At 37.1% G+C, this 26,527-nt stretch overlaps 1 long non-coding RNA gene across 1 annotated transcript; it reads left to right on the forward strand.

The window, feature by feature from the left end:
* Positions 1-19,409: 19,409 nt before the first annotated feature.
* On the forward strand, positions 19,410-21,983 carry LOC142077687 (uncharacterized). Its single transcript, XR_012671971.1, has 3 exons — positions 19,410-19,502; positions 19,588-19,711; positions 21,841-21,983. It is a non-coding gene; the product is annotated as an uncharacterized LOC142077687 (long non-coding RNA).
* Positions 21,984-26,527: the final 4,544 nt, after the last annotated feature.

Genomic DNA, 26,527 nt, shown 5'->3' on the forward strand with positions numbered 1-26,527 from the left:
TTGCCTCAATCATTAGACAAATTTATCTGCTGCCTTAGATTATTCCCACCTGTCTTTGGCATTTCCCTTGTCTTCCATTGTCTTATCATTGTCTTTTATCTCCCATCCAAAAAGTGACATTAGAAGCTGATGGTTTGATATCATTTGTTGAGTGAAATCGGTTCAATTTTTTTCAGAATGAAACTTTCAGTTTCATTTCAGGAAATTAAATAATAAAACAGTCCAACATTGACCCAGGAGTTATTTCCTTTGTCCCAATATTTTCTTTGTGTGGTATATAAGCTTAAATCACTTCTGAGGAATCTAAAGGCTATGCATTGTAATCTCCGATTTTTAGGCACATTCATGCTGTATTAGATCTAACTAATGACAATGAAGACAGAAATCTCAGTTTAGCTTAAATACACTTCAACAGGCTAAGACTAGATATGGATATTTTACTTCTGAAATTTTATGCTTAGTATATTTTATAAAAAGATTAGTATTTTTTTCCTCAAATTAGTTCATGTATGATAAACTCCAATTGCATAAAAATAAACACATTCAGATACAGTTTTCTGATAATTCTCTTAAATTTGTGAACAACCACACACAAAAAAGGCATGAAATAACTATGTAAATAACTAAGGTAACTTCGAAATGCATCCTGACTCAAGACTGCAAAAACCAACATAAAATTGGTCCAGTTGCTATGATAAGTGTTAGGGCATGTCAAGCAAGATCAGAGGAGAAGCATGCCCACTTCTTCATAGGCCGAGTATAAAGATTAGAATTGGTACAAAGAATAAAGTTTATAATGCTAACACTGCTTAGCAGTGGTGAAGACATGAACACATAGTGATTGTGTACCAGTATGTCGGGTAAATGGTTGCCAGGGTTTGGTAGGAGCTCTGTCCCAGTTAGGGGTGTACTTTTGACAATGTCAACAGCTGATGTCTGTACTTTCTCACTTAATGTTTGGGTGTTAGATCATGTTATCACAGAACAGCACAGACCTTCTGTCAGTCTGTTCAATCCTGCTGATATAGTTCACACACTTTTTAAAAGCAGACTGGACAGAGACACCAAAGGCAGAGGACAATTAGATTAAGAAAAGGAAAAAAAAAAATTCTCATAAGGTACAGGTAAGTTTGAGGTAAATGTTTTATTTCGTATGTATTTTTCATCATTACATTTCACTTATTTTTTAAAGCGGGTTTTGACATAATCTGTGTGATCTATACCTACATTATCTACAATATGACTTCTGGATGCAGACATGAATCAGTCTTCCTTTCTACAGAAGCAGGAAGTCTTTCTCTTCGGCTTGCTGTCAGGTTCTTTGGTGGTAGGCTAGTCAATCAAGAGTATAAAAACGCCTTTTCAATCAAGCTGTGTGTGCAAAAAAAAATGGCATTTGCAAAAATAAGAAGCTAAGGCTAAAAAATCTAACCTTATATCTGTTGTATGTTTGGATGTATATAATGTCAACATTGGTCACTACACAACCTCTCTCAAACTACCCTGATAAAATGTGAATCATCCTTATGAGTTTAGTGCTATGAAATGCTAGAGTGGCAATATAATTCTTCTAAATATTTCACCAGTTGGAAAATAAATAATGTAAAATACCTGGTCATTAAAATGTCTTCTGGAAAGAGAGACTAATACTAAGTGAGATGTTGTATCATTAGGGCGTGCTTGGACCAGAAAGAATGAGGGAGGAAAGCACATTCATTAAGTCAACAGATGATTCTCTAGACTTTTTTTTTTTGTTTCCTCCATGATATGATGATTTCTTTAGAAATTGTAGCTGAGAAATACTGTTTAACGTTCAGTCAGTCTCCTAATGAATAACTGTGCAATAGCCACCCAACTGATGCTTAAGACCAGTGCACAAATATTCAGAAATTTTTTTTATTGTGCGATTTTATAGTATTATGAAGCTGCTAATTGAAGTATTATGGCTAGTTCCAATTTCTTTTATGACTTAACAGTAGTGTAATATTTTCAGGAAAGCAAATGAAAACCAAGCATTCTTTGTTAATATAGAACCAATATAGAAGTAATGTTAAGGAACAATTGTTCTTTTACCATTTTCAGCTGCCCCAGTGACAACAATCATCCCTTTTAATTGCTAAACACCTGTCTTTCATTATATTTGATAGCAATTCTTAATTTCATTTCATTTCTAGTCTCTTTTCTGATTTTAAAATGTTTTATTTCTTTAATGTCCATTTACATGGTTTATTACCTTAATTCCTTTATTTAATCTTGAGAACCCTAAAAATTATTATGGAATTAATTGTGCGCGGAAGTGGTGTTTCTCCCTTATAGTATAAACCAGATACTTGCTCTCCAGTGTTTCTGGAACAAAAAAGAAAAGAAAAAGGTGTCTTGAGAATTAAGAGTTTCTTCTCAGTGATAATCACAGATTAGTATGAAGATATAGTCTTTCTCCTCAAACTACTGCCACTGTAGCATGACGTTGTTAAGCTTGTTGAATGTCTGAGTATTACAAATACAAGTAAGAAATAAAATTGAGCTAAGGAGACTATTTCTTTCAATAAAGAGCAACAGTGAAATAGAATCCATAACATCTTATTCTCACTTGCTCATAACATCTTATTCCCACTTTCTGTCACGCACTGACCATGAAGTGATTTTTGGGTTTTGTATCAAAACCCATGACACGGGACACAATTTTGGTATTCCAAATGAGGTTATTTGACAAGACTACTTCTCTACTGTACATAATTGCCCTTTGGTATGTGCGGAAAAAAAAGCTCATAAGTTATTTCCCCATAACAACCAAAATTTAGATCTTCCTTACTCATATGTGGGAGCGGGATCATAGGAAGTGTCATATTTAATTGTACCTGTGGCATAGTCATTATTCTGCTATTAAATCTGGCCCATCTCAGATACTTGATGTAGGAAATCTTTCAGTCATCAGATACAGTGTGCCTAAGGGAAAAAGTTTTTCCTCTAACCTCATTAGTATTATATGCCCTGACAAATGAAAATTAATATCTATTTTATAACTCCTGTTTTTTATAACTCTTTCTTTTTTATTTTTTATGGAGTTTGGTACTGTAACAAGATTGTCCCTGTGGTGTGTGTGTGCATCCACAGGTTTATGTATGAAGAACTCTACAGAAACAGAAGTACCAGGGTTTTTTCTTTGTGTAAGTAACCATTCAATGATTAACTGTGAAGATTCACACATCAACAATCTGAAGAAAAATACTGTATTCAGACCTAAAATTCCACAAGCTAAAAAAAGTTAAATATTAATATCTCTGTTCAGCCGAAAGACTGTTGTATCTCCCATTATCATTTTCATGACTGTTGAAATTTAAGGCATGCAATAACAAAAGCTCGTTGGCTACAATTGCGGCACGCTGTTTTCAGTTCTGTGTGCCTTTTTATCTCCTCATTGATGCCTCTGAAATTCATGCAGGTAAACAACCTGCATAATATCATTATGCATTTCTATAGTTGCTTGCATTTGTAAATCTCAAAGTATTTTACTAAAGAATGGCATAACTTTTGTATTTTACATGCTAAAGGTGAGCTAAACAAATATTAACATTTTTGCTCTAAGACAAGTGGAAAAACTGGCAGAAGAGTTTCCTCTCTAAGCTGAATCATTTGCAGTCCTCATTGCAATTGTGAGTCTTCCTGTGCTAGCTCTAGGCATAGACATAGAGAGCACTGGCTGAGAGCAGCAAATTTCTGGCAATGGCCTGGGCAAGCCTGTGCCAGGCTACCTGGATACACATCTGTGCCACCCCACAATGGACACTGTAGTAGAGCTGTGTCCATAGTTATACGGCATGCACACCATAGATCATAGAGGACCCTGTCCCTGGGCCTGCAGCACACAAAGCTGTTCAAGTGCAGCCACAGAATTACGGTGAAGTCAGGAGTTCACCCACCGAAGTTCAATAACACGACTGGTTTCATATCTTAATTGCTTTTGCCTCTCATCAATATATACCACTAAGATGATGGCCTTCACACATTATCAGGGAAAAGAAAAATATGGAAAGTACTAACTGTTTTCAGGGCTTTTATTGATGTTCTACTTCCCTAAATTTCCAAATGAATATACAGAGTGTTTGTCCCTTTTCTACTAGTGGCAATCTGTTTTTGAGCTCTACTTTGTCTTCATTACTGATACCATTTTTGTTCGGTTACAGACTTTATTAATTAGGCCAAAAACCATAAGCTTCATTAATTGAAAGTTCAGTCTCAGTGTTTTTAATAAAAATCTTCACATCCACTTCTTTAATCATCTTCAGAAGTGGTTAATTCCTTCCAGAGGTGCATTTGTTCCTCTTCTGCTGTCTTTCTGTTTAAGATGTTAATGGTAGTTTCATTATTAATAACAAGGAAATTGCAAAGTCTTTAATGTTATAGCTACGCAAGGCAAGTTGAGTTTTTATCACAGCTAACATTAGCAAATCTTAATCCTAGGCAAAGTGAGAATGCTGTAGCCTGTGGGTGACTCTGAAAATACTTTGATTTGTTATTTCCCTCTCTTTTTGTGGCTTTTACTGGTCACGTAGCTGCTAATGAATTGAATGAGAGTTCTCCATAGATTAAGATTGCCAGAACCAGATTACTTTAACTATTATCTTCGTCGCTCTGCTTGTCTAAAACAGAAAGTGACAAATTCAGACGTTCAGATGTTTTAATTTTTTAGATATTGCAAGGTGATTACTGGATGGTTCAACACTTAAGTTTGCCAAGTCTCACTCCTTTGAGTATACTTATGAACTTGTACAGAATACTAAATTGTTCTGCTACCATGAACAAGGTGCTGAATAAGTCACCATCATACTGAGTACTACGTCAGTCATCTTGCTTTGTGGAATGTGGGGTTTTGTTCTGAAAAAATTAATTGATCAGCTTTAGAAATGCCTAAATTCATAAGTAGTGTATTTAGTTATCCAAAAGTTTTCAGTAATATTAAATTTTTAAATAATTTCTGATTAACCACAGTTCCATTTAATTAAGAACTTGTGGAATTTTGCTTGTGATTCTTTCCTGGAGGAAGAGGAGGGGAAGGGTGAGAGAGGGAAGTGGGAGGAGAGGCAAGGAGGAGGTAAGAAAAAGGAATAACAAAAAACCCCTCTTGATACATTTTCTCACTCCTACTACTGAGTTTGGCTTTGAAAAAGTGTACTTTGAAAAAGTGCACAATGTTCACTGTGATTAATGCTCACCAGTAGGTTTAGCTAACATTCTTGGGCCTGAAAAAAATGGAGAAATCTAGTGAAAAATTGGTGCTGTTGATAAGTGTACCCGTGACTCAGAAGTGTGTTATAATAACAGGTTGGCTTAAGATAATTGAGAAATTAATTTTACCCTCTGCTGTGTTGTAAGTAAAAATGCTTCCAAAAACTTGTTACCTGCTGTCTTTTAATATAGTAATTATGTCTGGGCAGGTTTTTTCTGCTATTAATCTATGCCTTGAAAGGCCTGATGCCAGTATGTAAATATTAAATTTTCAAACTGGGGGTCAGATAATTTAACCATTTCAACTGGGGAAAAACTGTGAAAGTTACTACTTGATTCAGAAGACAGGAAGAATATGGTGTTTGTTTTTACATAACCAGGTAGTAGCTAACTAAAGTCGATTTCTTCCTCATGCATCTCTCAGGCTGCACATAATTTACCATCCCAAAGGGTTGTGCATACGTGTGTTTAGAAGGAAGAGGAAGGTGAATGCTGGTGGCACTAAACAGTCTCTCTTCTCGTATGAAGAAATTATACAGATGATTTTTCTATGAAATGTTTAAATGTGCATTGGTGCAGGGTCTTTAATTTAGCCCGATAGCAACGTTAAAGGATGGGTATTAATTCCTAACTACATGGCACAAGATTGTGACAAACTCACTTTCCACTGATTGAAAAGCTCCAGGCATGCTGAACATAATAGGGGAGCTTCACACTGATTAGGTCTCTATCCACCAAATACATGAGACCTCTACTGTGAAGTATTTTATTTTTTGTTTTCCAACCAAACCCTGTAATTTGTTGTGGGCAATGAAAACAGGGGAGTGTGTTACATTGTCATAGTTCTAAGCATCATCGGGCTTGAAAATATCCTCTTATGTACCTTATAAGCTTTGCGTAGCTTAAAATCATTGTCATGATTCTGCTTTAATTAGATTTACAGTGTTTAAAACAGCAAGAAAAAGTATATCTTAAGGTCAGTAAAAAAATGAGATTTTAATACACTGCAACTATCTTCCTCATCCAAATAGTGGTGTGTACCTAAAAATGGCGTATACCAAACAACATACAGCTTCTGATCCAGAAATGAAAGTGAGGATACTGCAATTCTCCATCTGTAATCCACAGCCTGGGAGCAGTCCAGGCTCTGCTCCAACAGCAGGACTGTGAATGGTGTACTCCGGTGTGCAGTGAGTTCCTCTTCAGAGGAGGACAAGCAGTGGGTTTCTCCTTAGGCTATGAACTACAATGAAGCCTAGCGTTTATTGGACACATCAGGGTTGACTTCAGCACTCGAATTCCACTATGCTTTGACCTCCTTTTTTATTATTCTTTTCAATATTAAGAAATACGTGATGAATCTGTGCACTGTATTGCAAGAGCAAGTAGTGGTCCCAACTGACAACAATGAGCCCGTTTGTATAACAGAAGCAAGAGTGGGAGAAGACTGAACTAATCCCCCCTTTTTGCCTAGATCATTTCTCTATATATCTTGAGATCCAAAGTCACCTAGAAAATCATAGAAAGCTGTTTCTCTGATTACCTGATCTTACTCAGTATTTACCTACTCTTAAACAGAAATTAAGTGTCCTATTTACAAACAGTAATGTGCTGAAACAAATATATGAAAAGGTGTGGGTATTTTTTCATATTAATGTCACCAACATTTTCTGAAAGCTCCAAATAGTCTTTCCTCTGTTCTTTGGAAGGCCTTTTAAAGTGCATAACTAACTTCAGAAGTTTTAAATTGAATTGACCCTATAAGGATAATGATAACTTTCACATCTCACAGAGTGGCCCTCTCTCCAAAAATCAGCTCTTTTTAATGCAAGGCACATTATTGTGCCAACTCCTTGTCTGAATTATTCTTTGGAGACTCTGTAAAATGGTTATGTTAGAAAGGAATAAAATCAAACCCCAGAAACACAATACAAAAGCCCTGAAAGCACTTGTATAATGTGAAAAATTAGTTATTAAGTACAGATAAAGACAGTTATTGCTTGATGGAATGTAATTCACTAGAAGAGAAATAAAATTATAGTTGAATTATGATTTTAAAAAAAAAGTTTCCTTTTATTTTACATTTGAATTATAGATTGAGAATAGGAAATGATAGTTTGATAAGGAAAAGATTTAATGAATAATTAAATATATTATGACTTAGTTTTGAATAAAAGTTGGATGCTCTCTCTGTTCAATTGCTTTAAATACATTTTATATTACTGTTGTCTGCCAGGAATGCACTGTATAGGTTCATAGGGACTTCTTTAGTCCTCTATTTGGGAAACTGTTGCCACATGGAATTAATTTGTTATTTTTTTGCTGTTGAACTAGTGTTTTTACATGAATGTCTAAGTCAAAGAAAAACAAGTAATAGCCAGGGGATGCTGATTACATGATAAGAAAGTTCTTTCTTTGCTCCTACCTGTTTAAAAAGAAAAACTTCGCTTCACACAAACTCTCTTAATATTTAATATATTTTTTTTTAACATATTGCTCATTTTTGTATCTAAAAGTAAGTAATGTGGGACAAAAGGCTTGTCTTGTACAGTCTCGGGGGCATACAGCAAGAGTGAGTCGAAAAAGGAGGCTTCATCATTGTCTTGTTGCTTATGAAGTCATTTGCATGAGTGCGAAGGGGACAGAAAATACTACTGTTTTGTTATGAGTAATATAGAGAAATAAATAGATGCAGCTGCAGTTGCACAAATAATGATAGGGAATTGCGCTTCTGCATAGCTGCTATTGCATTTTGTAAGTAGAAGCTTGTATATTGTGTTGACCAGTCATATTATCTAACTTATTCTGCTCTTGATGTCATAGAATCATAGAATACCAGGTTGGAAGGGACCTCAAGGTTCATCTGGTTCAACCTTTCTCGGCAAAAGCATGATCTAGCCAAGATGGCCCAGCACCCTGTCCAGCTGAATCTTAAAAGTGTCCAATGTTGGGGAATCCATCACTTCCCTGGGGAGATTATTCCAATGGCTGACTCTTCTCATTGTGAAAAATGTTCCTCTGTGTCCAATTGGAATCTCCCCGGGAGTAACTTGTATCCATTACCCCTCATCTTTTCTATGTGACTCCTTGTAAAAAGGGAGTCTTCATCTTCTTTGTAGCCACCCTTTAAATACTGGAACATGGTGATAAGGTCTCCCCTAAGCCTTCTGTTCTCAAGGCTGAACAAACCCAATTCTCTCAGCCTTTCCTCATATGGCAGGTGGCAGGCTTCCCAGTCCTTTGATCATCTTTGTGGCCCTTCTCTGGATCCTCTCCAGCCCGTCCACATTTTTTTGTATGTGACCAAAACTCAACACAGTATTCCAGGTGTGGCCTGACAAGCACTGAGTAGAGCGGGATAATGACTTCTTTATCTCTGCTGGTGATGCCCTTGTTGATGCAACCCAGCATCCTGTTGGCTTTCTTTGCCGTAGCAGCACACTATTCACTCATGTTGAGCTTGTTGTCCATCAGGATCCCCAGGTCCCTTTCCACAGAGCTGCTCCCCAGGTGGATAGATCCCAGCTTGTGCTGCACTCCTGGATTGTGTTTTCTCAGGTGCAAGAACTTACATTTCTCTTTGTTGAACTTTGATTTATATAACTTGGAAGTAGTGCAGAATCAACTTTAAGGTATCAGCACATTACGGTATCATAGACTTGAAAGAGTTAAAAGTGTAACTATTTAATGAACTAAAGTGCATATTTTATTCTTGTAGATAAGTATTATTTGTTCAATGAAGTTAATAGCATGAGGAAAATAAATTTTTTTCAGATAAGTGTATAATCTTCTTGAACCTTGATATTATATTTAACCTAATAATTCATTTCCTGGATATGTGCTTTACAGGTTATTAAAAATGGACAGTAAAAGCAGGTCATAGTCTGATGAGATACCTTCTAAATGTACACAATTAAGCTGTAATTTATCTATTACCTCCCAGCAGAAATCTTGGAGATCTTGTGATAGTTCTCTGACAACACCAACTCAATGGTCAAGAGCAGCCAAAATGCAGTGCAATGTTAGGAATTATTGAACTTATTGGGAAAGAACATCGTTGTGCTATGGTGCATTCATGCACGACGCACCCACATCTTGATTAATGCATGCAGTTAAAGTCTACAGGATTTAGAAAAGACACAAAAGGCCCACAATAGAATCAGGGAATATAAGAAATATTAGGAAGTATGGACCAAAGTATGGAAGAGTTTCAGAGAGAAGCAGCTTTGTAGAAAAAGTCTCTTTAGTGAAAAGAAAATCCAAGGTGTCACCTAATGAAATAATTACACAGTAGATTTTAAAAAAGAAGAAAGATTTTTTTTTTCCTACAAACAGAAAAATTAAATTGTCGGGCTCATCTGTGACAGGACATTCTGGAAGCCAAAAGTGTTTGTTAGTCCAAAAAAGAGCATTGAACAAATTCAGCTATCAAGCACAGTGGTCTGGATTCAACATCTGAATGTGGAAATCCTAAAACAGAGGATTGCTAGAATTTGGAAAGATGTGCCTGTGGAAATTTTTCATACACTTTTCCCCTTAACATCTGCTACTAGCTGCTGTTGAGGAGAAGATGATAGGCTAGACGGATGCAATGACTGCATCTCTACTGCTAAATAAAACATGGTAAGGGACCTTTCTCTGGCCTTGAGGCCAAGTGTTACATCTTGGCTGCAACCAAACTCTGGCTCTGGGTCTCTTCTGGGCTTCATGCCATGCTTTTTTTGTCCCTAGGACATAGTTATCATTTTGTGGGTATTTTGTTGTTTTGTGGTGTTTTTTTTTTTTTTCAGTTCAAAGTGTCTGAAACAATATGAGGGCAGCCCACTGGGTTGGTATTTTCATACTATAACTCTGAGAATATCTTTTGCAATCTCTGGGATGTGGCATGAGGGCCAGCAGGGATGCTTGAGGCTCTGCAAATTCCGCTGAGATATAGAGCGTGAAGGGAGCCAAACCTGGTGCAATCTAGTTCAGAACACGTATTGGGAATGGCAGACAGCATGTGCTGTCCCCTGAACTGTGCCCAGGCACTGCCCCAGCGACTGCTACTTGGCGTAGTCTAAACCCGACCTCTGTAGCTAAGAGTTAAGCAGTTCAGGTGATGAGACCACCACTGCTCAAGTTTCTTGCCTTGAGTGTTTTTATTTAGCAGTATTTCACACGCACAGATAAAATGAAACCTTGCTTTCTCACTGAGGTTATAACATGGCTTCTGTTTGAGTTTTTGGGGAAGGTAACTTAAAAATGTGGTGCATTTACTTCTTATCCAAAGAGAAATCCCTGCATAAGTTTTTAAAGTGTGGTCAAGCATGGCTGCGTATTCTATTATTCATAAAGGCTTGTTTATTTTTTTGAAGTTGTTTCAGATTAGGGTAAACTAACCAGAGAGTTCCTTTTCCCTAGATTTTTTTAAATCCTTATATGACGATCCTCCTTACTCCTTCATTATTTCTTCTCTAGGATATATATGTTTAATTTTATTAGTCTGCTGTCCGAGCAAAACCCTTGAAAATTTATTTAATATGCTATCTGCTCCATTTTCTGTGCCTTGGAGATGTAAAATGTCCTGTACTGGCTGGAGTACCTTACAGTTTGTCTATAATATCATACAAAACCAGGAATTGGGCGTGGCTTGTCAGTGACTTTCACTATGGTCTGTATTTCTATTTCCTTGCATTTTCAACAGTTATTTCATTCGGTGGAAGAGAGATTTCAGTCAACAGTTACAGATGTGCTTTATGCAGCACTAAGGTTCTACCAGAACGAAGAACTGAGAAGTTTAACAGAGCATGTAAGTGAAGCTGTGGACAAAATGAATCATTTGTCTGATCTAGCACAAAAAATACCTATGTTAGAATATGGTCAAGAGGCAGTTATAAAAAAGACACAGTAGAGTACGATTTTGCAGCTTTACTGACAATTAAACTAGTATTTTTATTTGGTTGAGAGCCTTAAAACACATTCCAGATGCTGAATGCATCTGCAGGGATACTGGAGATAGCAACGGGTACATGAAGAAAGGGACCCTCTCCCCTCTAAAGCCAGGCCAGATGGGGATCCTGGCCTCACAGAGGGTACTGGCCTTCACAAGCAAGATGTGTTGCTTGTGCCAGTAGCAAATCTTGTGACTTGAATGTCTCAAGAGTCAGAAGTTGCCCAGGAGCCAGAGACTTTCCATCCTTGTATTACAAGAAAGGTGAAATGCAAAAGCAGGAGGTGCTTCAGACTACAGATATAACTCTGGAGAGCAAACCAGAATGCTGCCCCCAATTTTCCTTTGTGCTGTGCAGCAGCAACTGGGGCTGAGAGCAGCGAGTGTGTTAGGAATCAGAACAAACACACAAAAGATGAAGAAAACATAGGAAACTGGAGAAAGAAAGAAAACTGGAAAGAGACACTGTTATTTACAAGGTAGAAAAATGATAGATGTATACACAGAAAAGAAAATGCAGCAGCTGGAAAAAACAAACAAACAAACCCCCTGATGTTAAAAATTAGTCCAGGAGAGTCGGTGTTTTATTCGGGTTTGAATAGCTTAGTTTTCAAGTGTAAATGTTGGAGTGAAGTGCAGTACTCAAAACAGTACCTCTTGCTCCACAACAATGTGTAGTCCCTGCGGCAGCTCCCTCGAAATCCCTCAGTTCGCTCCACGAAAGGACTGTCGCATTGTTCTTAGAGCACATTAGTTGTCTGCACGCTCCATCTCAGCTATTCTTTGAATTCAGCAAGGCACTGAAGTACTACTCCAGGCCCTTGGCTGGTGATTCAGGACTACAGCAGGTGTAATTAGGCTCAGGCATGCTGGTAGGGAACCCAGGACTGCTCTTACAGTATGCGGGCACTATAAATGAAGCTCCTGTTGTTATAAAAGAGTCTGTTTTCAGTTTCCTGCCATTCCCCTTGCAACACAGGACTTTTCTGCAGCAGGGAATCCTTTTAGATAAGGGCAATAAGAATTGACTACTATGGGTCAGCTTGACATACTTTTGTAGGACCCGGGTAAGGAGTTCAAACAGTAAGATTACAGGTTTTTGAAGCCATGAATACCTAACTTAACTCTTTGATGCTTACAGTGAGGATTTTCTGATATTAAAACAGCACCAAAATAATTCATGGTAACAGTGGGATGATAGGTATCACAAAAAAACAGAGCTTATATGTGAACTACTGGACTGTATGAGTATACTATATCAGTGTGCATGGTGCATTGTCTGAGGAACTTGTTTAGTATTGAGCTTTTGTCTGAGGAAAGCCCTAGTGCAATGTGTCTGTAGATGTATGTCTAAATTGTAACTGCCCTAATTTAAATGAGTAACTGTTTCTGGTAAAGCTAAATCTGTCTGATATGCATACAGATATGACTGTGCTGTACATTAAAGCTAAAATCTCCTTACATGCCACCTTAAGAATGTAGCTCGTTGAAAATTTAATTTTCCTTGTGAAAATTCAACGGAAGGATTTTGCTATCCTTAAAGCAAAACTTCAATTCCAGATTTTTTAGAAGAGCTGTAACAGTCCTTATACTCTGTGGATGCAACATCCACTAAACTGATCCTAGGGAGAGCAGAATATTTGCCTTCTTCAAAACCCAAACCAATTCTATAAGAACGCATAATAACCTTGCTATATTCAGTTGGATAATAGCTTTTTATTCATTTAGGTCCCAGTTCGCTAGGGTACTGAAGGAGGCACATTACTTCAAATATGCTCAAATAGTCCCACTGAAATTAAAGAGTGTGTGCCTGAAGTTAGCTACCTGTTAAAATTCCCTGGTGAATCAGAATCTTAGTATATGAGCTGCCTTTGCAGAGACCCGATATGTAATTAACCTCTTTTGTGCCACTGTACAGCTTTAGAGTACTATTGAAATACAGTATTTGAATCGTGCATCCTGACAAAAGAATTTGATTGCCGTATGGTATGTGCCATGTCAGCAAGAACTCTAACATGATCTCTTTTCTCAGTACTGGACCAAAACCTCTCTATCCTCTGCGGTGAACATGGGAGCACTAAATGTGAAATACTGTATGAAAAAAGACATATTTTTTGTGTAGTTAAAAATACTAGTAATGATTTTACTGCTGGAGACTGTACAGAAAGCAACAGTGTTATGCTTTGCTCTCAGATGAATGTTGTTTTACTTATTTTAATAAAAAAGCAATCCTACAGCAATAGCACCTACTTCTCCTAATAAGTACACTAGCCACTTATTTTGAAATAGCCTTTTTAGAAAGGAATAAACTGGCTGAAATGAAATAAACTTCTAAAACCAGTAGGGGGAAAAAAAAATATGAAGCAGTCAGCAAACTACACAAGGAGCTGTCTGCTATTCTATCCCCTTCAGAAAATCCCTGTTAAAAACTGGGACTGTCTGGATGTCTCAGGGAGATTTAGCCACCAAGACTATTAGCTCAACATTAGCATCAAATATAACTTCTGATCCTCCAAAAAACCTTTAATATAGAATACAATTCATATATTTTGCAAGCGCAGAAATAGATATCATTCTTCCACACACTCTAACCCTGCCTATCATGCTGCAATTCAGTCTGAGTTCAAAATGACCATCAGAATCCCTAAATCCCAGAATTTTTTCATTTGTTATCACTCCATCACTTTCATGATTAAGACAGTTTGCTAAAATAGTGGCTGAAATGTTCTGAGTCTCACAATAGCAGGTAAATTGCAACCTTAATGTGCTGGTTGTGGAGGGGTAATGACAGTACAAATTGTGACCATATTTGTAATCTTTCTCTACAGCTGTATCAAGAAATGAGCCAACTTGGAGCAAAATTCTAGGCAGAGACTCTTTGATGAAGCATGAAGACAGCTTTAAAGCGTAGGTCAGTTTTAGAGATAATACTGTTTTGTGGGTTTTTTTTTTATTTCTTTACTTTTGGATTTGGGACAAATTCACTCATTGAAGTTGGAATCCTTTAATTAAAAATAAGAAGGACACTATGGACACAAAATCCCCCCAAAGCCAATGTGTGCAATGTATAGAGCAGTAAGCCATAAGAGCACTGTTACAGTTTGCCAGTGCTTCAGCTTTTGCCCTTTGCCTGCCTAGCCTGTTGAGACGACAGGCCCTCCGGAGCAGACAGCGTGGGTGGGGTTCATTTACCAAATGCAGACTTCTATGTCTGATCTAACCACCCTAGGCCCCTTTCTTCATCTTATCCTAATTTGTAGGTCTAAAATAAGTCAGATGGATCGTGCTCTAGAATTGCCTATTTGTCTACCTGGATTATATACAGAGCCTGCAGTGAACAGCTCATGCTGTTGGCATCTCAGGTTAGGTGAGGCAAACCCTGCCCTTTGTGTCGGTACGGCAGAGCATAATGCACACAAGGACCGGTTCTCAATGTGGGGGGGCGGCTACACTCTTGTAGTGCTGTGTGTAATAGTAATAAATATGATTTCTTTTGTGATATCTAGCCATTGCTGTAGGCTGCATGTGGGTTTTTTCTCCTTGCTGATTTGCTGATTTGTGTGTAAGCATTTGCATACTAAAATAAAATAATCATAATCATAATCATAATACCATTTTTGTGTAGCATTTTACACCTGTGTTCACTGGCCATGTCTTTGTGGGGGAGTAAAACACATAGGTGTTGCATCATTGACTTTTAATCAGTAATGACAAAGAGTAGGCTGTTAGAAATACTGAGACAGAAGCGTTTACATAGTATTTCCTGTCAAATGACATCATCTTTCTGTTCATTTTAGTACTAACAGTAACATTTCATGCCGTGATTCTTATCTTTAAATTGAAACACCTGAAAAAGAACACTTCAAGTAAAATAAAATTCTTCAAAGGTTTTAATGCATGTAAAGGGCTATGTATGACAACCTATCTCTTTTTAATATGCCATTACCAAGTTGGTTCATTTATGTGGCAGATTTATGGATCTAGTGTGGAGTCCATCACCTCTAGTCTCCATTTCCATTGAAAGAAGTGTGTATGGTAGTGCAGAACTACTGACATGAAGTTGTACACCTGTCAGAACTGTATACAGAGAAGACACCACTAGTTGTAGGAACTAATTACTTTTCAAAACTTATTTTAATAACTTTTTTAGTGCTGTCCCTAAAAATAGAAGTGCAGACAAATTACCTTTACTCTATTTGAATGTCCCTTGCTCGTCCTGCCCCCTCTGCTGGTTGAAAAGTGAAGGACCACATTTTATATGGCCTTGGTTCCCGGTGGGTAGCATCTCAAGTCCATATTTTATGAATGAGAGCGCTATGAAATTCAGGAGAATTCAGAAGAACTTGTCCTATTGTATTTAAAATGCATTTTTTTTCCTATGCTGTGAATTTTCTCGGTAAATTTCTCATTTAAAAGCAATGCAGACCTTTTGTAACACAGCTAATAAACCACAGATGATGAGTCTAGCAGTCTTTTGAAGACTCGCTTTCTCCTTGAGAGTCTTCATGTTCTAAAATAAGGATGTATAATCAGCTGGGTACTCCCCGTAGTGCCATCCTTGCCAGAAAAGGGAATGATTTTGCAGTATAGGAGTAATTGCAGTAGATGTGTGCCATCCATGTGGTCCCTGGGGAAAAGGGTATCCTAAAGGAGATGGATTCACTGACTCAATCACTATTTTGCTCCACAGGAGCAGCACAAAGCAGCTTTATTTTTTTGCATGGGGGAAACCGTGATTCATATGTGTGTCTGTGTTTTGCTTGAGATAATCCGTTTAATCTGAATGATAAAAAACACATAGGGATTCTAGGTGAGAAAGTAGCTGTGCAGCTTGCTTTATCAATAGATGTGGAAAATAGAGTAAAGCATCCAGTTTTTTACTTTCTTTTCTTATAGCCTCATAGTACAACGTAAGGTGAATGATTCTGCTATATTGCCCTTGTAACTAGGAGCAAGAATGTTTCACTGACCAAGGATTAGAGAAAAGAGTGGAGGGAATTAGTCCATTCTTTGTGATTGTAACAATGGACATTTTTATTTTCAAAGGATCTGTGTCTTTGTTGCATTCTCTAATGGTAACCCTGAGACCTGGTAATTTATTAGCAAAGAGTCCTTTTATAACATAGTCCTGACTTTGTGAGGCCACGACACTCAGAGGGTTGATCTATTTCTCATGGTTTCCTCAGCTGTAGGTTAATTTAAGTGACATATTAAAACCACAAGTCAGTCTGGGACGGAGGCTTCAGAAATCTGATTAATTTTTTTTAAGTATCATTTATTTATAATATATTTTTGTCTTGCATTGCTAATTTGCTTTATATTCAATTTTGAAGAAAGACAGAGATGCCTAGAAGCTCACCAGCTATTCTAAAAGTTATTTGCCATGATTTGCAGCAAAGTACTGTGCCAAATTTAGCCCTGTTGTGATGAAGAATAGATCTCTAGGACAAAACTAGTAGCAAGGTTTATACATGCACATAAGATACGAACTTGAGTTCTGTGTCAGAAATAGAGAAGTCAAGCCTTGGATCAATATTTGGAAGATAAAAAATAGAAGCAACTTTCGTCTCTACCTCCTATCAGAGTTACAATGAGGGTTATGTTTCTACGTCGTGATGAATATTTCTTAAATATATATCAGATAACATTTTTAATATTCTTAAAAATAACTATATACTTTTGAACTCTTTGGCAGTTCTTGAAATAATGCATACTACACTTCTTTTAATGAGAAATACTTCAACTTGTTTTTTGCTTTTTATGTTTAACTCCTTCAATTATTAAGAAATTTAACAGCTGGGTGAGCAAGTGACTGCAGCTAGTTGGTTGCCTTAGGGGGATACTGCAACTGTACGTGAAAAAGGGTGTTTGTATACTCACTCTGCAGACTGAAAAATAAGAAAACCAAATGGTACGTGGTATTCAGACCAAGATGTGCTATAAGAGTCATTCATAGTGGTAAATAAAATAAGAGAGTTCTCTTATTAGTTTACAATTTTAACTATTTTGGGTGGAATAATTGTTTGGGTTAAAAAAACCAAATGTGCAGTCTTCTCAGTACACTGGCAGTGAAAAACTTACTTTAAATTGGCAAATGTCTTTTCAGTTTCTGTATACGTGAAGGAAGGCAAAAGTTTGGGCATATGTAGTTTCTCCTATATGCACTCTTCACTTGAATTGTGAACCGAGCAAGGCACTCCCCTGCCATGAGACGGGGCGTTTTGGCTGTGTTCAGCCGTGATTTTCAAAGCAACCCACTCCATAAGTATTGAAGTTCCCAATGCCTCTTGGTGTAGCACAGCGGTTAAGGAAGGGCTCTTCTGAAATTGAAAGAGCAGGTAGAAACAAACTCCTAATAAGTAAAACTGAGGGGGTATTCCTTAGATATTACATCTTCTGGTAGAGTAGTTTTCTGCTGAAATTAGTATCTAGTACCTGAAATACACAGGTGGTTAGCAGTGTTGCATTATGATGAGTGATGCTATCCGCAATTCAAATCCCTTTCCCCAGAGGGAGAGGGACAGGGAGGGAGAAGCTTGGATAGCAGCCTTATATGCAGTTATACACATCATTGCCTTCCGCATTTTTATGGTAGCAAATCTTTATAAACCATGCTGTCCTTGCTCTGCTGCTCAGAAATATACAGTAAATCCCCTAGAGACTATACTGAATTTCTAGGACAGGTTTGTCTATTGCAAAATGTGATTGGATTTTTAATATTCTCGAAATCTTCTAATGTGCTTTGATTAACACTGAGCCTTCTTGGACTTGTCTGTATGTTCTAGATGTTAAATGAGGCATTGTATTTGCATATACTAGTCCATGCGTTTCCCTGACTTACCTCAGCTGGAATCCTCATTATTTGGGTAATGTAGCTTCCTGTCATGTTCGGGAGGGATTCTTGTCATGCAGAATTAATTCAGACACTCTGCTCCTATTGGGTCTTTGAGCAAAAGATAGGCCATTACTATGATCTTTTTTTTTCTTTACATCTTTTTTTTCAGCAGAATTGAGTGCAGTGGTATGTAAGAGGGGTTGGGATTTTCACTGAGTACTTGAGAAGCAGCAGCAAGTGGGACAGAAATGAGCTGCTAGGCCTAAGGCTACTTTTTGAGTCCAGGTGGTTGCTTCTGCCATGTCCTGATTTTGTATGAGTGTGTGATGTGTGGTGTAGATCACCCTGTGCTCTCCTGTTCCCCAGTCTCCATGGAAGAAAAAAAGACAGCTATCTGAGCTAGGAATGAGTGGCAGCATCTCCCTGATCCAAAAGAGTGGAAAACAAGTGCCTCGGAGGATGAAGCGCCCATCAGATAACTCTGGAAGCAGCCTGTCACGTTGATCTGTCTTGTTGCCAATAGTGTTAGCAAAAGCAAAATCCTCGGTGTCTCTTTCCTTCCCAGGAGAACTGAAGTAAATAATGAAACTAACTTTGTTCGTTCTGGTATTTTAGTGAAAGTTTTATTGCTTCTTGAAAAGAGACCAGCGTGATTGTTGTACTTGGAGGGTGGGAACTGAAATTTAACCAAGAGCAGAAGAGGAAAAGAACAGACTAAATTTTGCTTGATGTAATCCCCCCAACTGGCACATTGTATGTTCACAATTTAAAAGCACTTCTGAGCAATATTTTTAAAAAAGAAAAAAAGGAGCATAAAACTTAGATGCTTATATAAAAATATATATATCTATATATATTCCTGAAACAGCTGACATTTTTCAAATGAACCGCATTCTATAAAAGTTGCTCTTTTTCAAAAACATTGTCTTTTTCAAGGTAGAGAGCTCATTTATGAGACATCCACATACACAAAGAATGATATAAAAATCTTATAATTATCGTGTCCATAAGAAATGTCTTATAAATTTAGATAGATAGATAGATATATACCTTGAAAATACAAAATACTATCTTCCCAGGTAAAAATAGATTAGAAGAATTTTTTGTGATTTAAAAAAAAATAATTCTGATATCTGTAATGTGGCATAAGTTTAATTCAGCTAGCAGATTGTCTTTTTCAGGCATTAGTCTGTCAAAGCTTTCAAATTTCTGTTGTGTGGTAAGATGAAGATGTCTACTTTTGAATACTGCAGAGAAGAGGCACTGAAGTAATATCTCTGTAAGGGTTTGTCACAGTCTTATTCCAGGTTGACTTGATTTTATTTTAATGCTGTTCCTCAGGTGGGATTCTAAAAAACGGTCTTTGAAGCCTAAAAAAGTCATCTTGGTTTTCTCCAAAGCTGACAGTGAGAAGTCATTAGGAGGAGCTGACCACTAAAGAAGCTTCACTGTTCAGGATCTGGGGCCCTTGATGGGTATGCAACAGGGAACATGCCCAAATCTGCCTAGGTAGGCACTAAAATTTTGCCTGTGCTCTAAAGAAAGCTCTACTAATACAGCACTAATACGTCTTTGACACCATCTCCTTTCCCAGGTGATGTTATTACTGGCCTAACCAGGTAAAAGAAGCTGATGACTGTGTGTCCCTGCAGTCAGTTCACACAAATCAGGTCTCTGCTGCTAAATAGAACGGTCAGAGAAAGATCCATGAGCTGCAGGTATCTAGTTGGACTGATCCAGCACAGGTCCAGGGAGAAAGCTAAAAAATTGCATAGATGATAGGGAAATCAGCGCTTGAAGCCTTTCCTTGGAGTTCTCCTTGGAGTGTGGACATATCTATAGGGGCTGCCCAATAAGCAAACCTCGCCACAACTTAAAGTTATCTTTGCCCACTATTTCTGGAAGCTGGATATATTAATGAGGTTTAAAGCTGGAATTATATTTATATATTAAGAGAAATATGAAAGCATTGAAGAAAAAGTCCAATAGTTCATACTTTCACTATGATGCTTATAGTGGTTACTCACACACCGTTTCTCAGTGGTGCCAAAACCTCTAAAATTATAAGCGCATTTTATTTGTGCTGTTTGAATCCCCATTTTTAAATTTACAAAAAATTGAAAATGTGATCTGTTTTTCAAACAATGGTCCTATATATATTTTTATAGTACATGTATGCTGTTATGCCTTTTATATTGATGTGTATTTAAATAAATTGTGATTTGATTTCAGAAGTAGGTCTAAATGGTAAAGACAATGTAAATAATTTTGTTTGTTTGTTTGTTTAAATTTTGGTTCAAGTAGAAGACCTGCAGTATTTTTTTCTTACAGTAGATGGCAGATGTAGACTACATATTCCTTTACAATTTAATTTTGTCAATAACTAAACAGGAGGGTTATCCTATTTTCTAAAAATCTGTATTAGTGTTTAGGAGCATCTGCATGTTAAAAATCTTATTTCTTCCTAAACAATTCTGTTTTAAGTACCACTAAATTGTTACAATGCTGAAAAATAGTAATAATAAATAAATCACAGGTTAGAAAGAGAATGGATTGGAATTAAATGATTTCTGCTGCATTAACCTTGAAGTCAAACTTGTTCGTTTCTTATGTTTTCATTTTCCTGGAGTTAAGTAAGAGAAAAAGTGTTTCTGTAAAAGAACACTTGCTTTCGTATACAACAAGCACTATGCTAGACCTAGCATGCAATACGTTGTCTGAACCTGGTTTAATTTCTTCTGGTAGCTTTATGCAACAATACAGAACTTCTATTGATTAGAACAGAGTTGCAGTTGCAGAATTTTAAAGAACAAATTAAGTATTTTCAGTGGCAGCTCATGGAGACATGGCAGACACTGTATATGTCTTGTTGAGCCAGAGATGACCTCATAGAGGCACATAATTCTTATGTACTCTGAAAGACCAAGAAAAAGTGAATCAGTCTGAAAAACAATAAGGGTTAGTGCTAATATGAATGACAGAAAAGAAGCATGGACATTAGGTTTTCAAAATCTGTAAAGAACATTTTTCTAGTAGAGATATTAACGTTTGCTTGCTACTTCAGCTTTTAATTTATTCCAGCTTTGTCAGACTCTTACAATGTGGGTTGTTCTATTATTTTTATATGTGCTCTTACACTGCGCTTACCGTCATAGTACCTGAGTGCCTTATGGTAGTGCATTGAATAATTAACATCCACTGCGTATTTGTACTGTCAGCTTCTCCCAAGGAGACAAGTGTGTATGAGAGAGAGTTTCTTTTGGCAATTAAAGCAATGCACAAACACACAGTGATATGTCCTAGAGAGGGCACACTCCAAGAAATATGCCTTGTAATTAGAGCGATCTGGTGATTCTTTAATTCCTGTGGTAGGACTTCTAGTTTTTTGTTAGCTGTATTTTCTGTACATTTGGGTCTTTTGCAAAAGGATGAAGCACCACAGTCTCATGACAGCATATTTATAGAAATTTTAACTCATGCGTGTGAATACAGAAATGATGGATGTTTATTTAATAGGCTTGCAATGGAATCAGTAGAATTACAATGGGAATTGGAAGGAACTTCTACACTGTTCTCTATAAAATTTATATTTCATTATTTTTTGCACTCTTGCTGTGCCAATTTTCTTCAAAGAATTATTTAAAACTCTACTGCAGGAAGCAAGTATGTTATCTTGAAAATGCATCCCGTTTTCTTTTTTTTCCTTTCATCATTCCTTCTGTCCTTGCTCATCAGATGGTTGTATTGTCACATTAGCCAAGGGTGATACACATTTGTATGATTGCTATTGCTGGGAATCAAGGATATATACTGGAATATGTATGCATGATAAATTCTTCTTGTTTAGGTAACAGCCTGACCACTTTATATAACAATTACCACTGCGAATGGCATGGATAAGAACTCTTCTCTTGCAACCGAGAATAAAATCTGTTAAAGTAGTGATGCTGGATCCTATCCAAACCTGTTTCGTATTCTACTCTAATTACATTAAAAAATAAATAAAAAAGAGCACGTTATCCCTCCCTTTATAGATTTCACTCTTTACCGTACCTTCTTCCCGTCCAAATTACAGATGATTCCATTTGATCTAATTCTTGATAATAGTTAATATTAATTGAATGTATTTGTCCATCAATTACCAATATTTTACAATACCAAGTAGAGAGGAATAGCAAATTCTGTGATCATTTGTATGCCTCATTCCCATTAGAGGGCCATTCGGAGTCTAGAATCTCAATCTAATTATGTTTCTTCAGCTAACGAACAAAGAAGCAAATCTCATGTTTTTCCCTCATAAGAAAAATGGGATAACTGAATCAGTTTTTTTGTTTTCTGTTTTTCTTACAGCTAATTATTTGTATTATCATAGAATCTAAGAATCACAGTCCCAATATTCCCATTATGCACGGTACTGTAAAGACAAAACAAAAATCATTCTCAGAGCCTACAATCAGTATGTAAAATAAGGAACAAGAAGTGAATTTGTATAAAGAAAAATAAGGGTTACATTTTGAATGTCAAATTGTCTTTATGTCCTGTAAAGGCTGAATGTGGGATTTATAGCTTCTGAAGCACATTTTAGATTTAATTACAAGAAGGCACTGCAATCCTGGCTTTTCATTTATCCACAGAATGGAAAAAAAAAACGCACCAAAAACCACACAGTGGAAATGATGGCTATAATAATGCTAAACCTTCCTTCCTTTATGAGCCACTTAGGCTGAGAGGTGCCTCTCATCTCTGTTTCTTGGCACCTCTGCTGACTATTTACTGGGGTGCTGGGGTCTTCACGGGGTAAACATTTCCATGAACAATAGTGGAATAGCTGGATTTTTTCTTGTAAAACATAAAATGGCCTTGGGAAGAAAATAAAATAATAATTGTAGTCTAGATTTCCATCTCAGCATCTTTTATGAGACTTGTAAGAAGTTGGCCTTAGATTTATCTCAAGAAAGGGTAGAAGTAACACCTTATTTCTTTTTGAGTTATGAATTTCTGTTTGAGTTATGTCTTAGTAAGAGACATAATCCAGTCTCTTACTAAGCTAACAGAATGTAGTCTTCAGTCATTAGCACTTTTTAGTAATGATGAATCAAAATACAGGCCAAAAAAATTAATGACATTTAAAAAAATGTCTGCTGATTTTAGTTGCCTTCCAGACAGGGAAAATTTCTGACAATCAACCAAATCAAATGCAAATGCATTAATGCTTGCCCCCAAAGAGAAAGGATTTGATCTAGTCCTTGGACTGCATTTTTTCTTATTTAAATAGATATTAATATTGTGATGCATTATTTAAATCTGCATTCTGTTTCTTTTGGTTTGAGTTACTGTGCAATGGTTTCTCATTATTTATTTGCCTGACTCCAATTAGGCCCTATGTTTAACTCTATCTCCATTTGTATTCGTATATTAAAATGTAACTGCCAGCACTAACTTGAGTTTGTGAAAATACAATGGAATTAGGCAATTTATTTCAAATTAAACACTGAGATTCCTGTAGATCTAGTCCATCTGCTTTGACTCTGCACAGTCATGCTAATTTAATTCTGCTCACTGCATTTAAATTCTTGAATGTATTTTGTTCATGGTCATCCTTCAAGCAAGATGATAATTATCTGGAAAAGCTGAAAACATCTTGGGCTATTATTCTGAATTAGGTCTTGGAAAATGCTTCAGATGTTTACATAGGTTGTTTTGTTTTGTTTTATTTTGTTTTTTAAGACATATTATGCATTGCTGTTCTGCTGGGCAGGACAATTACACTGAGTGGATACCTACTTAGTATAGTCAATCCAGCAGACTATATGTATATGTCTAAATTGCAGCTAGAAATAGTCTTTGACTCACATTTAAGGTCAGGGTGAGCCCAAATTGCCCAACTCTTTGCTTCCTCTGCAGTTCACTGCTGTCTGTGGGCATGCTCTTACATGTTGCAGATGTGAAATTAATTCAATAGTAGACACGACTTGAAAGTCACATATAATCCAAGTCCCAGGACCTCACCATAAGCCTGAATAATACTTGTTGCTTATGTATTTTCAGAAAGACACATTATTTTTTAAAATCATAAAGAAAACCAAAATATGCTCATCCAAATGTTGTTTGAAACAACAAAAGTCAGTTATACTAACAAGAAGGAAAAATGAAGATCAACTTTGACCATAACTCTTTCCAATGCTGTGTGAACAATGAAACTGTTTCGTCCAGTGTGTGTGTGTGTAGGAGGAGGGAAGAGGTGGGGATAGGACAGGGAAGACTTTCAGAATCACCAAGAGAAAAATGCCATTCTAAAAATTGAGTAGTGGATGCAGAGACTGGTAGGCTGCTTACATTCTTCAGACTGTCGTAGAAAATACAAGGTCCTGCAAGGATGAGATGGGGATAATTTTTCCCTGTCCTGATGGAAGTTATTCCAGTGACAGTAATAAAATGTGGGCCATGGACCACTGAGAGAGAATGCAAGAAGGGCTGTGGTCTTGTAGTCAGACCATGTGGATAGCATTTTTTCTGCTGGGAAAGGATAGACAAGGCTCCAGCCCTGGTGTTGCTCTGGGAATATTCTATATGTTTTGAATGACAGAGTTAGCAGATACAGTGCAGGAACAGAAACAGGAGTGCAGAATCTGGGCTAGAAAGAGGATATGTCCCTTTTGTCACCAGTTGCCTTTGACTGGCCTGGGTTTCTGATTGTTTTCACTCTCTTCAGAAATCAGGCCTTAATTATCAAAATGACACTTAAGATTCACAAAGGATTTAGAGGGATATTTTTCAAAAAACTTCTTGGTTTTCCTTGTCTGTATGTAAATTTGTTATTCTAAATACCTATTTGTTTAAAAGTAAGCATACTAAAGCTTTAATTCAACAAACTATGTTCACTAAGACCCAGATTTGGTCTACCTGAATTTAGACAACTAACTTTTGGGTGTCAGGGGTGCACGATCTCTTTACAGTCAATAGAAAGAGACACTTCCAGAGGACAACTTAGCCCAAGTAAAATCTGAATTGGCCTATGGAAATTCCCCTCTGCTGACAACAGAAACATCATATGGAACAATTACCCACTTACATTTAGGAGCCTGAAGTTAAGCGGAAGGAATCTGAGCCAAATGTATTAATACTTTTTTTTTTTAAAATCATGGGTATTATCAAACAATACTCAGCCCTGATTTCAGGTGTTCAGTCCACTAAGAAATAGATGAGAAAAGTCTGAGAAGGGAAAGAAGGGAAACCAATTTTTTTACACAGTGCTCTTAGCAGATGCATTCACACCAATCTCATCATTACTATAAGAAGCAGAAGTCTCTCTTAGGAATTGAAAGTCTTTCTGGGATTTTGGCAGGTATATAAAGCTAGAATTTCAATGTATTTATTCTAAATTCTGGGCTTTATTCAAGAAGGGGGGAACACACTTAAGTGAAATCCCAATATTGGCGAGAAGCTGCCTTCACTTTCTTTTGGCACAAGATGTAATTGGTTGCAAAATACAAGTCAGAAGAGCTACATATACATGTCTGCAGGGTATTCTTCAGTTTGGAAGCTGTAATGGTGCTCTATAAGTGTTTTCAGGTGACAGTTTATTTCCCTCAATTGCCATGTAAATTATGATAAGAGTGTTAAGGGGACCCTTAAATTCTTGGTATGTACATCCATTAAATTTTAAGCAGCTGCTGCAGACTTTAGGGCACACAAATCTTCTTAGGCATCAAGTCCAACTATTTGGAGTTTAAAGTTTTATTTTAAGTCTCAGCAAACATATTTATATAATTTATTTAAGTGTGGCAACTAGAGATATCATTTTGGTTATTATTACTGTTTGTTGTTGTTGTTGTTAATATTATTACTAATTATCATTATCATTGTTATAATTATAAATTACAAAAATGGGTTGCAAAGCTGTGCTGAGTTCTTATATGTATAGAGATCCCACTGGCATCAGTTACTGTCACCAATAATTATGATCAATGATATCCCAACAAAGAGGGAGTCAGGCAAAAACGCCAGGAGGCATAGATGGATGAACAGTGAGTTCCTGGACACACTCAAACACAGCAAGGAAGCCTACAGAGGGTGGAAACAAGCACAGGTATCCTGGGAGGAATACAGAGAAATTGTCCGAGCAGCCAGGGATCAGGTTAGGAAAGCTAAAGCCCTGATAGAATTAAATCTGGCCAGGGATGTCAAGGGCAACAAGAAAAGCTTCTACAGGTACGTTGGGGATAAAGGAAGACTAGGAAAAATGTGGGCCCTCTCCAGAATGAAACAGGAGACCTGGTTACCCAGGATATGGAGAAGGCGGAGGTACTCAATGACTTTTTTACCTTGGTCTTTACCGGCAAGTGCTCAAGCCTCACTGCCCAAGCCGCAGAAGGCAAAGGCAGGGACTGGGAGAATGAAGAACCGCCCACTGTAGGAGAAGATCAGGTTCGAGACCACCTAAGGAAGCTGAAGGTGCACAAGTCTATGGCACCTGATGAGATCCATCCTCAGGTCCTAAGGGAACTGGTGGATGAAGTTGCTAAGCCACTATC

The sequence above is a fragment of the Calonectris borealis genome, chromosome 1 (assembly GCF_964195595.1).
Source record: "Calonectris borealis chromosome 1, bCalBor7.hap1.2, whole genome shotgun sequence".
NCBI classification, from domain to species: Eukaryota; Metazoa; Chordata; class Aves; order Procellariiformes; family Procellariidae; genus Calonectris; species Calonectris borealis.